This window comes from Trachurus trachurus (assembly GCF_905171665.1).
Source record: "Trachurus trachurus genome assembly, chromosome: 4".
Lineage (NCBI taxonomy): Eukaryota > Metazoa > Chordata > Actinopteri > Carangiformes > Carangidae > Trachurus > Trachurus trachurus.
In genome coordinates, this window is record NC_139898.1 from 16318111 (window position 1) to 16331938 (window position 13828).

The following is a 13828-nucleotide window of genomic DNA, read 5'->3' on the forward strand; positions in this document are numbered from 1 at the left end:
TGTGACAGTCTGGTTACCGTATACTCCATAAGAAGATACAAAGCTGTAAATATCGGCACTGAGTCCAAATGAGTCAGTGCAGTGTAATTTCCATCTAAGTCAAGGCAGTGGGGGATTACTGTAAAAAAAAATTAAGGTAAAGATTGTATAAAGTATAAAGTTTGTATAATTTCATCAGTTAAGACACAAGAGCTCTGCAGCTCCCACTGTACTGTGGCTCCAAGCACAGACAACAGTTTCAAACAGCAGCAGCTTTCTCGCTGCCACAGGGGGAGCTGATGTTTCAGCACTCATTCTACACTATTGTAATGGTGTGTGTGTGTGTGTGTGTGTGTGTGTGTGTGTGTGTGTGTGTGTGTGTGTGTGTGTGTGTGTGTGTGTGTGTGTGTGTGTGTGTGTGTGTGTGTGTGTGTGTGTGTGTGTGTGTGTGTGTGTGTGTGTGTGTGTGTGTGTGTGTGTGTGTGTGTCTTTTTTTTGGTCCTCAGCCAGAGATGTTAGCCAGAGGTTATTTGGCAAAAACAGTATGCACTTTGTTTTTTCACTGTTTAACAGGAAGTATGCCACTCATGAACTGAAAGATCTTGATTACATGCACACAGCAAATGATCCAGTGCATTTAAACTTTCTATTCAGGATGTGGATGTCAGTGATATGGTATAATTAAAACTAAAATGCCAGTTTCCAATTTGATGGTGAGATGTGAACACACTATTAGTTGGGCTAAACACACCTGATCAGTAAAATGCAAATATTTGTGAATGAGAGAGGAATCAGGAGGCTGTGCATTCAGCATTTAATTGAATTTCTGGTGGCTTTTAGAGACATTTTAAACATATTCTGTTCAGTTCAACTATCAAAAACAATTATTTGCACATGGAAATCCAAAATATGTTATAATCATTCATAATTGCATCCTAAAATGCTTATACAGGTAATTATAGTGGAGGAATTTGTACACCTACAACAGGTCATACCTGAGCCAAGAAGTAGCTCTAAAAGCAATAATTGTAGGTTAAAACTACTAGATAAATCAGAGATTTTTGGGGGGGTGACCAAGCAGGTTGATCTCAGCCCTAATAGGAGGGAAAGATAAATATATCAAGGAAATATATACTGGTGTATCAGTGCATGTCAACACTGTGTGATGACCACAGTAAATCATCACTTTGTGCTGCCCTTAAGAACGACCACGATTCAAGAGGTTATTTGGCTGGCTCACCTGCAGACCAGACCAACCACTCAGGTGTAGGTCCTGAATATTCAGCACATACAATGGGGTCTAGAGACTGCTAAACAAAGGCTCACACTGCCTGCATAAAGACTAATGAGTCACACCACCGAGGTTGTGGCTGAAGGGGTAAATGCCCTTTCAAAAGAACCAGCTCCAACCAACTGCAGTGCAGTAACATGCCCACACGAGCCAAAAGTGTACAGTACCAGGGGAGACAGAAGCATTGCAGGTTACCAGACCACACCAGGATCCAGACACCATCAGCAAACATCTAAACCTGGGTCCCATGTTCCAACAGGATCTGCACCTCCTCGTTGAAATAATATAACCATGAAAACCTAGTACAACAAATAAAGCATCTTGCAACAGTACTGACATACTGTATGTTAGGGAGATATGAAGTGCTAAGTGACCGGATTTACAAGAGAAGGGAGAACTCTGTCAAACCAGCGGAGACTGGTATCCAGTACAAATGATTTTAAAAACTTTAAAGAAAGTCTTATGGCCTATGATTTTTGATATTTATATAGGGGCTTTGGAATGTAAGGTATGTAATCCACTTAAAACAAGTATAATGAACAGATTAATCTTCAGACTTGAGATAAACAGAGCTCTGTCCTGGTATCTTACATAAGTCTGGCTCTGTTTACAGGGTTTTCACTCTGCCATTCATTCAGGACTTTGAAACAAATAAAGCTGAACATCCCCTCTTTGCACCTCTGTTTTCTTTGGAGAGTTGTCTTGTCCTCTGTCTTTGACTCCATCAGAATCTTCCTACATTCACACCCTTACACTGACTTATTGCCTGCTGTAATAAAGGCGCTAGCTACTGATGTTGACTGACAGACGGCTACCACAACCGGCTTTGTGTGTGTGTGTGCGTGCGTGTGAGATACCTAAGGGCACAAACAACAACCTAAGGTGCAGGTTGTGCTAGCCAGACGTCTGTTGTTAGTGGTGAAAGGTAAGTGAGTTTGACAGAGCTGAGATTGAACAGGAGGCATTCTGCCAGCCAGGTGAACACAGTAGCTTCACCCCCACCCACCACCACCACCACCACCAAAGACACTAACACGCACACACACACTCATGCACACACACATGCATAAACATACTGTCCTACATAATCATCATACACTTGTACAGTAGGGAGCAGCCAGGGCACACAGCATGCCACCTTGAAGCTGCAGCCCTGAGCTGGAAACTGAGCTCTGTCTCTAACCCTCACTCATCACTACTGTGTGATTAAACACCAGTCCAGTGGGGAAATAAGACTAAACATGTGTCTGCATATTTTACTCACAGTAACTTTCTAGATGTATGTGGAATTAAAAAAAACATCACTTGCTTCAAAACATTCAGAAGTTGATATTGTGAATTAAAAGGATTTAGAAAATGAAAACATGTCATTTTTTTTACAAAGAGACAGAAAATCCTATTGTTTCATCATCTTAACTATCATCAACATAGAATAGCAGAATTTTAAGCGACGCTAGTAAAACATTACTAAGAAATCACTCAAAAGAAATATAATAAAACTACTGATATGAAAAATGAAATTATCCTCAATCACAGAGAACTGCTTAGAGACCACTGCTGTAAATTGCCCATACATTTTCAACTTTATTACCTGTAACAGTTTGCTTCAGTTCTCAAGCAGAGCCCCATTGGTGCGGTGCTGGTGTTTTAGGTCTGAAATGACTTTTTCATTAGATGTTTTCCAGGGTTTCACAGAATCCACTGAAAATATGTTTGTGTTTGTGTGTGCGTGCGTGGGCTTCAGGCATGTCCACTGAAACCATCCTCCACAACTCACTGGCCTATAATATCAGTCACTGCATTGCAAACCATAAACTGGATCCCCATATTCAGCAGCAGCCAGGAAGAGGCTTACATAAGCAAAGCAATTCTGTGAATACTGTTCCTTCTGTGTAAAGATAAGGTCTGTCTGAAAATGTGTAACAAATGCTTTCGAGTTCCAAGACCACGAATTTTTCACTGATACTATTGTCTTGACTAGTCTAATGTTTGTTACTATAGCAGAAACCTGATGTGCTGCTGCGAGAGCATGTTGGCCATATCTCTCATGTCTTGCTGGATGAAAAGATTTCATCCTCAAAACCTACAGCTTATCATCCAAAATGACAAAACGATCTGGCGAGTAAATCCGTTTTTCTCTGTATTTCATACAGTGGGGGGACAATGAGAGACTGCTGGTTGTCTAGTAGAGAGTGTGTTGCGTGGAGCAAGCCAGTGATGTGTTCCCTGTGTGGTGGCCACCGCTGCTATCTGCTGCGTGCCTGCAGCTACAGTGTGTTCCCAGTTTTATCACTCTCATCTAAATGAACCACACTCACAGCTGGAGAAAGGTGACCCGACTGCTAATCAACCACCAGAGCCACAGTGCACCATGTGTGTGTGTGTGTGTGTGTGTGTGTCCCTGTGTGTGCATTTGTACTGTGGGACAGTTATCCACTCAGGCAGATGCTCATATGTTCTGCTGTATGCAGGGTCTTACAATCTGTCTCTGAAGTGATCTCAAAAATCCACTCTAAAAGGAGGGAAAATTCCACCGCTCACTTTTCTGCCAGTCCTCTCCTCCTTTTTTTTTTCCTGGCTCTCTCCAGCTGAGTATTAAATTCAGCAACTGAGAAGGTGACCTGTGTGCTCTGCCATAAAGAGCAGGGGAGCGGAGGAGTGGTGGTGGGGGGAGGAGGAGGGGGGAAGGGGAGCCGAGCGGAGGCTGCTGGATCAGCAGAATCTGAGCGTTTAGAGACACACAGATGTGTATGTGTGCGCACCAGCTTTTTCTCAGTCTCTCCTACACACACACACCCCAACCGCACCCTCCTCCTCCTCCTCCTCCTCCTCCTCCTCCTCCTCCTCCTCCTCAGCGGTGAGGCGTCTGGGGAGCCCAAGGGCGAGCGTTCGGCTGTCACCCTCCCACTCCTCTCACCACCCCTCATGTGAGCCGCACCCCAGAGCCACCACACTGCAAGACACAGACCTGCTGCCAACTATCACTGCCACGCTATAACACACACATGTACGCAGGCACATGAACACACAAGCCCCGAGCACGCACACACACCAACTCCCCGTTTCGCACAAAGCACTTTGATTCTAACACATAAATGTGCAAAAGCCCTTAGTCTCTCTCTCTCTCTCTCTCTCTCTCTCTCTTTCTCTGCCTCCACTCTGTCAAATCTCTGCCTTCACACTAAACAGCTCCGTGGGGATCGGCAGGCAGGCGGGCAAAAAGGAAATAAATATGTTTCCTGATGACAGCACAGTTTTCTGACAGTACTCTGGCATTGGGCTGGGCTGCTGTGCTCAGACGGAGGCAGAGGGGAGCGTGAGATGTAAGTGGATGTTTGTTCTAACAATCTTCTACTCAGGCAGCTGACTGACTATCCAAGCTGGGGCTTCAATGTCTGTGCATCTGCGGAGCCGGTTTTACCTCCAGAGGAGGGTCCTCCTGGCTATGGAACAACTGATGAACTGATTCATTACCATTATAAACATCCCCAGGCAGTACAGAAAGCTATGGAATCAATGCATACATTAAAGCAGATATCAGTGGAATGTTTTTGTTAATATAAGTCCTAAATAGTCCTATTTTCCGTCAGCAATCACTTACATGAAGTATTTCAGCCTAAACACGAGTCTCTCCGTCACTCTGCTCTGCTGTAACCCGAGGAGAAAATTTTCCTTGTGGGATACAAGTGTTATCCAATGAGGAGAGAGAACGGCATGAAGGGCTGTGTGTGCAGCCAAGGGATGCGCGTGAATGTGGTGACGTAGCACGAGGACCAATTGATGCCTGACAAGGGCGGGGGCTGCTAACTCATGGTGCGTTCAAAGAAACTCGTACTTTGTGTTTTTCCTTCCTGTGAAGTCATACCAGTTCGATCTGGTACGAGTTCACGGGTCGGAAGTTACGAGTGGCCGTTATAGGGAACTTTCACAGACAACAGGATGGTAAAAACACGAGCTACGGGTTACCTGGAACGCTACCAAGTCGTAGTTGTGACTTGAAGCTGTAACTTACGGTTTCAAAAGCCTGCCTTGAACGCAGCATTAGCCGAAACGGCCGTGAAGCTGATATCTGCTTTAAGATTTAGATCTTTAAAACACTGCAGAGCTCACAGAGATTTTATCATATTCAAACAACATGAGGGGAGTAAAACATTTTACTGAGTGATGAAAATTATTTTGCCATGTTTTCACACATGCTTCACACAATAACAAAGGGTAAACAATGTGAAGGTTAAAACCTATAGTTCCTATAAAGGAATTCTAATATTTGTTCTGACAAATTGATAATGCCAGCCAGCTGCAACGTTTACTAATCATGTAAGCTTTCACAACTATTGCCCATTTGATGTTAAATACTGCGCTGTTTAAAAATATAACAGTGAAACTGTAAGTGGAAAAGGTAAAATGATACATTTGCATGTGTATTATTAGCGATACTAAGGAAGATTAGCAGCCTGTGCACTTCATCTGCGATGACTGTTTCCATGGTAAATGGCCTATAATGGTGTGTATTTATGGTCCTAAAATTTTGGCCATTGCCCCACCTCACCCAAATCATTCTGGCTTGACGCCTGCCTTGGCCTGACTAATTGGCCAACCATGCTCAACAGCAGGGCAAATAGCTCATGTGCATGTGGCTATGTCTATTAAATTAGATGTCGGCGTACAGATGTGTTCACATGTGCACACATGCATGGTCATAAATTCTGGCCTACGCTCAGACATCTTTACAAAGGTTCACACAGACACTCAGGAAAATGGGAAGATGATGAAATGTATGTTGCTCCTCACTGCTACAGATGCTGCAAACACCATTTGAGCTACGTCTATGTCTGATAGATAAATTGTCGAGTCTAGTTCATTGTTCTCCTATCTACTGTGATAATGTAGTCAGAAGGCTAACAAGTACCCAGCTAATTAAGTGTTAACAACTGCTAATATTGTTAAATATAAACTTGCCACACTGTTAAATATTTATAACCACTTCCCTAAAAGAACAGCATTTTCCAAGTATCCACAGAAGGCAAAAAATGGAGATTGTTCAAATTTATAACCTCCATATTTTGCTTTATATGGTTTTCCATGAATAACCACAACACACAATCATAACTGTTAGCTATTTGTTATAACGTCATAAATATACTTCCCTTATGCTGATATCAGATTTCCAGATTTATTTCTGAATGCCAATTAACAAATAAAAAACCATGTTCAAGTCGTTCCTGAACAACCAAGGCAGCCACGTTTATGAGTTTGACAAAAGTCTCTTTCTACAAATTATGATGCCTAGCATGAATTTATTACCATTATCCCGGCCTCAGAAGGTGGTTTTAAACTCCACTACATCAGTGCCACTGAAAAGCAGACAACCTGAGAGCTGTTCTTGTTGCTGCAGGACGGTGACGAGACGAGCAGTTTGACTGAGTCTGCTAATCTCTCCGACCAAGATGACTCACTGAGACAGTCACGGGCTGAAAGTTGGAGAGACGGAGAGATGGAAAGAGGGGTGGAGACGGCAGATGGGTCATGGAACGTTCGGGACAAGATGGCCGTATCAAGGTTAGGGTGTACGCATGTGTGGATGTTTGTGTGGGTGTCATACAGGAAGGAAGCCCAAATAGCCAGTGCAGTTTGTCCATCTAATCAGATCACTGAGAGAGAGAGAGAGAGAGAGAGAGAGGGAGGATGAGAGAGAGAAAGTGAGAGAGACAAAGAGAGAGGGAGAAAGAAAGAGAGAGAGAGAGCCCTCTGATGAACAGATGTAATTTCAGAGCACCAAAAAAACAGCTTAAAATGCTCCTGATCACATTAGCTAGCCATCACAAAATAGGATTTCTGCACTGCCACAGTGAATGCCCATTACAAATTACTTAGGCACTGCAGACCCGTAACTCAATAGGCAGGGAAGGGCGGGGAGGGCGAGCAGGGCAAACAGAGGGGGCAGAGATGGGGGATCGATACTTATCAGTAATAATTATATCCTTCCTCCCACTTCTCCATCCCTGCCTCCGCTCCTCACCCTCCACCCTTAGTAAAGCACATATCTTACATTAATCATTGGGTGATTTCTCTGCTCGATAAGATAATTAACATTATAGGGGGTGTAGGAAGTCCTGATGATGTGAGGCAGTGGTCCAGCATCAAGGCTGCCAGAAACGTCCCAGGCTGGAAAGTGCTGAAGGCAGCACATGCAGGCATAAAGTAGGCTGGATGACTATGCGTTACAGTAGTAACCTTCTGAATTAAAAGGCCACAGTATGGAAGAAATGAGAAACACTGATGAGAGAAAGAAATATAAAACAATAAAATGTTTCTTTATCAGCCGTAAACTGTCCATCAAAGACAAATAAACGCCCTGACAAATTCATCAGAGCAGTCTATTTGGGCCATAAAAATCTAAATTATGTAAAGTGGCTGGGAGCACAGCAGGGAGATGGATGGAATGGAGAACAAATAAAAAAACAAGGAGGAAAACAGCATTGTTTGTCCTTTATCTGTACCTTTGTACCCTCTACCTTGTTCTTGATATTTTTATTTTTACTGTAGTTGTTCGTAACTAGCTTCAGGTTGTGTGTTCACTCAATCAGCCCGATGTGCTTGGGACTGCACAAATAATTAGATTTCAGGATATTAAAAGAGGATTGTAAGCAAAGATCAAGTAAAAGTTGCCTCAGGACTGAGGCACAAGCAGTCCACAAAGTGTACTAAAAGACTATTGATGAGCCTTTATAACAGCCACAGCCTTGCTTTAAATGTGATGCCACTAGCCACAAAATATTTGCTGGTATTTTGGACAGCATTAATAGCACACGGTATAAATAATAGTAAAGGGGAAACACAGTCAATAGGAACTGACTGTCATAGTATAAGAGCTATAAACCCTTAAAAACCATGGCAACAATATTTGATGTCTCTTCAAGGGGAATTAAACTTAGGCTACTCCACAAACGTCACTGCAATTAAGAAGAAAACGCTATTAATACGACGTATAATTAGGGTGCATTGTTTTGGGTATTGTCTGAGTTTCACCAAAAAAAAAACTAACCTGACGTTACTGTATGTCCCCACAAATCACACAGTTGCTCCTGCTGCAAGACAACACCGTTCACCACATTTTAAAGTAAACAAGCGCTCCTATGCTAAGGACAGCTTGGATGTCCTCCCACTACTAATTACGTGAAAAAAAGGAAATTGAGGAGAAAATGCTAATAAGCTGCTGTGATATCCAAAAAGTAATAACAAAAACAATCAATCAATCCATTTTTTCATTATATATGTAGTATAGTAAATTTATACAGAATAATACAGAATTCACATAAATGAAGTGTTGATTCACAACAGACACAGAAAAAATCTATTTACAATACGATCAAACAATAATATAAAAAATATGATACTGCAAACTAACAGTCCGGTGGTGTAACTAACATTTTATCTTGCTGCAGTGATGTAGTGAAGTGCACTTCAAGAACCACGTGGCATCACTTTTAGGTGTGGTAACAGGTGTAATGATGCTGGGTGTGGTCAGACTTAAACAGACTTAATCATTTTAACCAGAGAGACGTGAAGCGCTGCCATGTGTGTGTGAATGTAGGTTTAAGCAGAGCTGAGCAGAAAGAGAGAATTTACCTCGAGTCAGAATTCAGGGTATTGACAAACAAGATCCTAGTATTGGTCTGAGAGAGGGGTAAATGGCAGGAAGGGCAATTATGGAAGGAAAGAGAAGACAAAAAGAATGGATACAGAGAAAAGGGAGAGAGAGCAGGAGGGAAGGAGAATGTATCAAACTCAAAACTGTATTTAAGCTGCCTGACAGCAGAGTCCTTTCTCCACTGACACATGCAGCACATGCACACGCACACACACAAACCCTCTGCTTAACCCACACAACCACAAAAAATGAGGATTTCTGCAACATTACCACTTGACTTATTTGAGGTTAATTAAGAGAAGTGGTTTGATACTAAATTTCTTGTGTTAAGCACTCTGGAGCACAGAGTGTCTGCTGAATGGCCCCGAGGTTGGAATTTGAATCTTACTGAAGCCAAAACTGCCCCTCAGAATTTTATTTATTTATTTATTTTAGAAAATGCTTTTAATGACATGTACATGCACAACTCAGGACGTAATACTGGAAGGTCACTGGTTCAAATGCTGCAACTGGCTGGGAAAAGCTGGCCAAGAGAGGAAAATTAAGAACACTCTGCTCTAACAACTGCTGTCAATGTGCCCTTGAGCAAGGCTTTGTCTGTCTGTGAAGGGATCATTTCAATGTGGAGGAGAGGAGAGGAGAGGAGAGGAGAGGAGAGGAGAGGAGAGGAGAGGAGAGGAGAAAATGAGAGGAATGGGAGAAGGTAAATTAAGAAAAACAAAACGGACTAGAGACAAGGACATGAATCAGGAAGAAGTGGGAATTGCCTGCAGAAGTGAAGGTATAGCACTCGAGAAGGAGGAGCTCTCAGGGGTCCCTGGGTGGTTTAACTCCTGAACAACTCCCTAATGGCCAAGTGGTCAGATAAGCAGCGAGTCGCAGTCAGGGCACAGCCAGGCCAGGGAGGCCACCGTTTTGACTGACAGCACACAGACATATTCCACCATTGATCTTCAAGTCAGATGTGGGACTTGGGCTCTCAAGGCTAAATGATAGTGACAGGGAAGCCATCCATTATATATGATCGCTCCCTGTGGAGGATTAGCCTTCACATAGTTCTGAAGATAAAAAGGGAACATTGGCTAGAAGCACTTCTAATTGTTCTGTTTGATGTAGACAAAGACAGACAATGGAGAGAAGCACACTGTCGATAAAGCAACACTTATGACATTTAGAGGTCGTGACCTGTGGTTGGTGTGAACAATAAATAATGACAAGGTAATGATAAATGAACCCTTCAAACATCTGACTGCTGCACCCGCTCATATACTTGGACATTTACACACACGCACAAACCTCACCCACGTACACAGAGGGACTCACAAGAAAAGGTGTATCCAATAGGTTCATTAGTCAGTGTGTTGTGTGGTAATAGCGTGGGACAGGTGATGGAGCAGGGTGTGATGATGCATCAACAACATCAGCCCTGGGTGGCGCCACCTGCAGAGGTAGCAGATGGCACACATGACTGGAGAGGAGCCATACACTCCCACCAACACACCCTAACACACTTACAAGCACACACACGTTTAAACACACAACTATGTACAAATTACACCCTCAAAACATGCTTTTATGGTAGAGATATGATTCACAGTGAATAAATGCAAAGGATAAAATATACTGTACATGCCACACATACACATACACACAGGATACAGTAATGCTCAACATTGTGCTCGCAAATAAAACAAGTTCTTGTTCTTTCTGAATCTACATTCTTTGTTTGGACTTATTTGCATTTGTCCTTGGAAAAGACATAGATGGCATTGGTCACCCTCACCACCATCCCTACCCCAGTGCTGCAGTCCTTCAAGGGGCTTTCTATCACTGTCCTGTGCTGCCATGTTACAGTTGTTCTAGCAATCGGCTCAGGCTTTCACAAAGAATCTCGTAAGGTCTCCGAGTTCAAATAGGCCCCTGTATCACGCCATACAAACCATTAACGTCACTGTGAAATTGCTATTACATAAGTTATCAATAGTCTTGTTCAAATGCATCACCATACCTCGAATGGCATGATAGCACAATCCCATATGGTCTATGTTTTGCACAAAGAATGAAGCGTAATTGCTGAAAATCTCAATCAATTCTCCAGCCTGCCTCTCTTTCACTCCTGCTGGCTAAATGCTATCTTCAGCCATTCTTTTCTCAGAACTAGTAATTTCATGTAATCACTGAAGTGATCAGAAGAAGGTATGCCAGTGCTCAGTCAAATATCAGCTATCTCAATCACAGCGACCACATTGCCTTTGGGAGAGCGGGAAAGGTGTGCCTGGAGGCTGGACGTGACATTTGGTTGGCTGGAATTAGCATAATCACTCTGATGAGGAGCCAATCACGACAATTGCTGCAACAATATGACTGATTAATGCAGTGGGGAAAAAACCTTGTCGTTATAATCAAGTTTCTGAGAGCTACTGTACTTTCTGTTTTTGGAGCAAACACAGACATACTTCTCTCTTTGAACTCCTGTTGTGTGGGTCTTAACTAACGTATTGCACTACCATACTGCAGGCCTATCACTCACAGTCCACATCATTAATGTAGGTCTTTACAAGCTACCTTGGACCCATTTGTATATTGATCCCAGGTAGAGAACATGGAACATTTGACTAAAACCCGATATACTTTATTTACTTCACATGCAAAACACAAACATCACGTCCTAGTTTGGTGATCCATAGTCACATATTTTGAGTGTTTATGTTTGTCTGATTTTGACATTAATTAAAATGTAATACCTATTTAAGATTCTGACTATGCATGAAAATATAACAGGATGATAAGAATAATATTTATGTGGTGAAAATATCAACAAATGGAAGCACACCCACAGTGGGTTTGCCAAACCTACGAGGGGTAATGAGAAGGCATGACATTTGAACCGCAGTCATAATGATACAATGACCTTCACATTCCTAAGTGCCAGATCAAAGCCACGAGCGGCTCATCAGAAATGTATACTGCAGCAACTGGAGCTTAACCGACCACAGTGGAAGAGAGAGCGAGAGAGGCAGTCAGCAGAGCAGACCACTTCATTTCTCCAGCACCTTCCCTTTGTTGTAAATAAAACATTATTTCAGATGTTCAATTAAGATAAGTACCCTTAATTTAAGACCTCAGTCAATGTGCTGCCATCATTATTCAGCCCACAGAGCGCCCGGGCCTCGGCTCTAGCTCTGGCCTAGCACACAATCACTCAGGGGCCTCGGCAAGCAGGGGAAATCGCAGTCAATTTCTGGAGCACTCATTTGCTTAACAAGGGGGAAATCATAGGGAGCCGAGGTGGAGAGGAGAGGAGAGGAGAGGAGAGGAGAGGAGAGGAGAGGAGAGGAGAGGAGAGGAGAGGAGACAAGGCTTGTTGTATTATTTTAAAAAAAGGTTTGTTCAGTTCTTTTTATTTCTTTGTTCTTGTGTGTTGTTGTTTTTTTGTGACTGGAAGTTACGACCGCACCATGAGCACTCTTTGCATTTGCCAAACTCCAACCACATAAACAACTTCCAGGGCGGATACATCAAGTCCTTGACAGTGTAAAAAGCTTCTGAGCTCTCATCTGATTGTGAGAGGACTTTGTTTGTACCTCGATACAAGATTAGATAAACAATGTGCTATCTGTACCCTGCATCTGTTTGACTCTGCAAAGTGCACTTTCCAATTCCACTGATGACCTTCACAGAGGGCCCTGGTTGGCACACACTAAATTCAGGAGGAAGTAAAGAGAAGGACAAACCTACAGAACAATACATGCATAAAGACACTTATAAAGACATACCTGCATATATTTACCTATCAGACATTTTCACCTGGATGTCAAAAAGACATCAGACCCCACATACAGTAGAAATTTCTATACATAAAAACAGCCCAGCAAGAAGAAATTCACCTCTTCAAGTGAAAAGGGTTGGAATGAATAAAAAAAGGTTAAATGGGAAGAATTATTCAACAGAGCTCAGGAATAAACATAAAATATATAATAGACAGCAAAACAAAATAGGCCAAGCCAGGCCACCACAACAGGAAGGTGTACAGGAGTATCTGCTCTTTTACCGTGTTTCATGAAATAAAGGTAGGAGTACCTGTTTCTCATTGAAATGCAGTATCCATCAGTTTAATACCTCCCTGAGGGGTAACAGTGAGCGCTTGTACCTCCGGAGGTTGAACAAAAGTGAATGCTCGGAGGGGCTGTAGTGGATCTAAGAGCCATGGTCACCGGAACCAAAGTGTCCTAAATATAGCCCTGCTCTGCTTCACTCTGCATGGCTCTGCTCCATCATATTAGTCTACTATCTGAGATATAAGGGCTGGCGTTCTCCTATTCTCTTGCCACCAGACTGACACACAGATAGATGACCTTGAGCAGTAAAAAAAAAATGCAGCAGAACAAGGGGTTGGGTCAATTTTATTTTGGTTTGAGTCTGACTGTGAGTGTTACTGTGTAACATGCTCATCCTGTTTCTAAGTTGGCTCTGTTGTTTAAAAAAATCTTCCTCAAACAAATCAACCATTTTAGTCTCCACCATCTGGTCAAATTAAAACAAATAACATCCTCAGCAAGCTGGCACATCAGAGTACACTGCAGAACAGATAGAGAAACTTGCAAGACCTCGCACATCTATTCCTAGCCGGAGCTGCTCACCTTCCCTTCTCCAGCTAGTGTTAATTAACAACCTCATTAGCAAGAAGTCATGTGAGCGTACTTTGAGCATTTATCTTCCACTAGTTCTCATTTTGGTGAGGGGGAAGATGAACAGAGTGGTGGTTGGCTGAGGAAAAAATGAAAACAATGTCCTAAATGTTTTGAACTCTGACAGAGAGGGGGAAAGCAATTAACTTAGGCCATGCACGAGGAATCCATCCGGGTGTCCGTGCTGCGCAGATTTTTATTTAATACGGGATGGTATTT

At 42.7% G+C, this 13828-nt stretch overlaps 1 protein-coding gene across 2 annotated transcripts in view; it reads right to left on the reverse strand.

The window, feature by feature from the left end:
• agbl4 (AGBL carboxypeptidase 4) overlaps window positions 1-13828 on the reverse strand; it is a gene marked incomplete at its 5' end in the record, with an annotated part of 263314 nt that overhangs the window by 182326 nt on the left and 67160 nt on the right. The window lies entirely within an intron of this gene.